The sequence below is a fragment of the Schistocerca serialis genome, chromosome 5 (assembly GCF_023864345.2).
Source record: "Schistocerca serialis cubense isolate TAMUIC-IGC-003099 chromosome 5, iqSchSeri2.2, whole genome shotgun sequence".
Taxonomy (NCBI): Eukaryota; Metazoa; Arthropoda; class Insecta; order Orthoptera; family Acrididae; genus Schistocerca; species Schistocerca serialis.
Window position 1 is genome coordinate 218,825,819 of NC_064642.1, and position 4,537 is coordinate 218,830,355.

At 39.6% G+C, this 4,537-nt stretch overlaps 1 pseudogene; it reads right to left on the reverse strand.

The window, feature by feature from the left end:
* Window positions 1–1,949: 1,949 nt before the first annotated feature.
* LOC126482487 (5S ribosomal RNA) lies at window positions 1,950–2,066 on the reverse strand (annotated as a pseudogene).
* Between the last annotated feature and the right edge of the window lie 2,471 nt (window positions 2,067–4,537).

Consider the following 4,537-nt stretch of genomic DNA (forward strand, 5'->3'; position numbering starts at 1 on the left):
GTTCGTGCAGATGGTTCTTGTCTTGCAAACGTCCCCTCCTGAACGCACCGATTCCACATTCTGCTAACAGTCATTGGATCTCGACCAACGCGGGCAGAAATGTCGCGATACGATAAACCGCAATCGCGATAGACTTCAATCCGACCTTTATCAAAGTCGGAAACGTGATGGTACGCATTTCGCCTCCTTACACGAGGCATCACGACAACGTTTCACCAGGCAACGCCGGTCAGCTGCTATTTGTGTATGAGAAGTCGGTTAAAAACTTTCCTCATGTCAGCGCGTTGTAGATGTCGCCACCGTCGCAAATCTTGTGTGAATGCCCTGAAAAGCTAATCACTTGCATATCACAGCATCTTCTCCCTGTGGGTTAAATTTCGAGTCTGTAGCACGTAATCTTCGTGGTGTAGCAATTTTAATTGCCGGTAGTGTAAATTATTTGGGATGTGTGGAATTATTCAGTGAATTCGATCCGTTTCTTGCATATCACTTACAAACACTTGGGAATCCTGGAAAGGGTAACACTTCGTATTTATCAGCGAATATCCATAATGAGTTTATTGATGTAATGGGAAAACAGATCCTAAAAAAATTATAAATGAAGTTAAATCAGCTAAATATTTTTCCATTAGCGTTGACAGTATGCCCGATCTGTCTCACGTTGACCAGCTAACTTTTATGATCCGATACGTAAAAGACCATGTTCCTGTTGAATGGTTCCTGAAATATATGCCTAATGAAGACCATAAATCTGAGTACTTAGCGGAAACCATCTTGAATTCTTTAGAGAATCACGATATTCCCATAAAAGACTGCAGTGGACAAAGCTACAAAAATGCTTCAAAGTGTCAGGGAAGTATACTAGTCCACAAGTAAGAATCAAGGAGAAATATGAATTTGCCACCTTTGTACCATGTGCAGGACATCCACTGAACTTGGTAGATGTCCAAGCTGCTGGGTGTATATCAGAGGCTACAAGGTTTTTGAAGTGATTCAGGAAGTGTACAACTTTTGTCGATCTCTACCCACAGATGGAATATATTGACAGAATATTAGGTTCAAAAAAAGTTGTTAGATGACTTTCATAAACCAAATGGTCAGCCCAAGCTGGTGCAGTAAAAGGGAAAGCTAGAATGTCTTATACTAACGGAAATCTTGAGCTCTATATTGAAAAGAATAGACAAAACATGTAATTATCTTCAGAAAGAAATGATAACACTGCACGTTGCAACTTATTTGTTCGCTTCACTTGATGATTCTATCATTAACCTCAGGGATAAATTTGATGACTTCGAATCGTCCGCCAAAGAAAGAAACCAGAATCTGATTACAAAGATCTCTCTCAATGAACAAAACATAGAACCTCACGCCAGTTTTTTTTATGGCTCGGCACCGTCAGTCTAACTGAATGGAAAAGAGAAATTCAAATTGGAAACCTTTCTTCGCATAACTGATACCCTGAACTTCATCTAAGCCAGCGATTAAGTTCGTATGCGAACATTAGTCAACGTTTTGATTTATTTTTTCGCTTGAAAACTCTGAATTCCTAAGAGTTGAGACAAAGTTGCAAAGAATTCTCTGAAATTTATTATGAAGACGCTAACGAGCAAGAGTTGGAAACGAAATGTCTGCATTTAACAGAATACTGGAAAACTGTTCATAGTAAAAATTGGGGAACTAATTATATATTGGCAATATATCGCTTTTTGAAAGAAAATAATTTGAAGACACCTTGACAAATGTAGAGCACTCCGTCTTCAGGCCACAAGTGGCCCATCGGGACCATCCGACCGCCGTGTCATCCTCGGTTGAGGATGCGGATAGGAGGGGCGTGTGGTCAGCACACCGCTCTCCCGGTCGTTTTGATGGTTTTCTATGACCGGAGCCGCTACTATTCGGTCGAGTAGCTCCTCAATTGGCATCACGAGGCTGAGTGCACCCCGAAAAAATGGCAACAGCGCATGGCGGCTGGATGGTCACCCATCCAAGTGCCGGCCACGCCCGACAGCGCTTAACTTCGGTGATCTCACGGGAACCAGTGTATCCACTGCGGCAAGGCCGTTGCCTGACAAATGTAGAAATCGCATTGAAAATCTTTTTAACCATGGTGGTAACCAACTGCAGTGCGGAACGCTCCTTCCCCAGATTGAAAAGAATAGAAAATGAGTTAAGAAGTACAAGGCTTCAAGAGAAATGGCCAGTTTGACGCTGATGTCCATGGAATGTGATACACTGAAAAAAAAAAAAAAAAAGATTTTGAAGAACTGATTAACGATTTCGCTCATCTCAAATCCAGAAGGATACCTCTTCAATTAACATAGATTCTAAGCACTAACCTGTGAATACTAAACGAATTATTTCTATGGATTATATTATATTATCTGTTGACTGAATGTGACTGTAAAGAAATAAAAATATATGTAGAACCTCGCTTATCTACTTCCTTTGTCTGTTCTAATAAAATAGTGCTCTGTCAAGGTCATAGGGGTCCCATTATCCTAATATGCTCAGGGCCTCCAACAGGTTAAAGATGGCCCTGGTAGAGAGGCTGTGGTACGTTGCTTAAGGCTCCCTGAGGTGGCACGATATAGTCTTAGCCATCATACTTTCGGAAGTCAGTCAGAGGTTGTCCTGAAGACGAGATAGTATGTGTGCAAACTTCCCAAACGTAAGAAGATGCTTAAAATGTGCTAGCAGCTCTCTTACGGAGATGCAAAAGATGTAGTTGCGAATTCAGGCATCATCTTCTGTGATGAGTATTTTCATTTAAGTAAATACAGCATATCATATATACTATTCTATCAGTTCCCAACGAAGGAATGTGCTGGTCTGCTACAATCTTTTAATATTTGATTATGTTTGGGTGTTAGCGGTTAGGTTTAGATTTGCAAAGTAATTGTTCTGGATTTGATACAACAATCATAATGTAAAAAGAACGAATTATCGAGAACACTTGGTGAATATACAATGTATTAACATAATGTAACATTGCTGGAAGTATTAGGTTGCACTGCGACAAACTTACATAATTTCCTTGAATATAATTTACAGGTATAATTTTTTTAATATATGCTTCACCGAAATAACATTTCCGATATGCCGTGCCAATGATTAATGTCTCAAAAGAACAGTCTCAAGAGCCCTTAGAATAGCGATATGCAACAAATGAAATCAAGGATAGTTTATTAAATGCTTATAAGGGAGCAAAATGTGTGAAATATGTATATTAGATGCGCTATTGTTGCTTAATGTCACTCTGAGTACTGTTTGCAGCTAGTGGAAAGTATTTAAACTTTTCGTTCTACTATTTAGCAAGCGCTGCCAACGTACGTGATTTCTGCCTATTGGCACTGCAGTAGTGATTTTGCATCTAAGTACTTACTGTTTGAGCCCTGCGGTAGTGCATGTAGTAGCGACGACTGGTGAAAGTAATCCAGGTCCATTGACACCCATTCATCACCTGCCTACTGAATAACTGTATCAGCACAGGATTATTTCAATTTAATATCTTTTGTTAGACAGAATACAATATCTTGATATCCATTGTTACGATACAGTTGTTACACATAAATACCACATATAAACATGGAAGTCTCTGCAACGTTTCTTTACAATAACTTGACACATTACTGCAGCATTTCAGATACAAGAACAGAAAGCGAGCGACATGAGTTGTCAGCAGGCAATACCACCTCACCAACCATCAAATTATCGATGCAGCGGCTACGATGTGTTAATAAATAGTAAAACGTTAAAATCACCGCGTATTCCCACATAATGCCAATTCCAACAAAGTCCCCAATCGAACTGAAATTCCCAATTTTAGTTTCATTCCTCTAGCAGTCACACTTACATTAATAAACATTGATGTGGTAATGAGTCGAATGTCTTTCAGAAGTAAAAAAGTACTGCGTCCGTCTGATTGCCCCGTCATGTGCATCTAAGTCACCAGATTGCAGCTCACGACAGAGTGAACTAGTGGCAGTGCGTGACAGAGGGTACTCTTTATTGTGCATTATATTGAGATCTCATCCAGTTCCAGTAAAGGATAGAGCTTGAGAATAACGACTGCTTAAATGTCTCTGTGTGCTTTATAGCAAGTCTAATTTTATTTGCACTATTTGCTGTGTCAGAAGGAGGCTGAAGATTGATCGCTCTTTCCTGGCTGGGAAACGTTCCTTGGCGTATTCATTTCGTCATGTTTGCAGAGAGTGCTGATTACGCAGCTATGTCTTTAGTTAATGAAAACTGCTTCCATTGTTTGGAGTATCTAAGCAAGCTCACATAAGATGTGCGACCTCTTTTCTGAAGTATCTGTCTACTAAGAGGTTCCAATATTTTTGTTAGACTGTGACTATTCACACCACTCTTCATACGCAAAGATAAGCAACGGCACAGCTACTGCCATTTCGTCATTGCTATCCATACATCTAAACAATGTTCCCTTGGCGATAATCAGCAGTTTACAATATTTACATTATAATTACAGTCAGTTATATACACTCACAAATAAATACGTTATTACATCAATTACGCA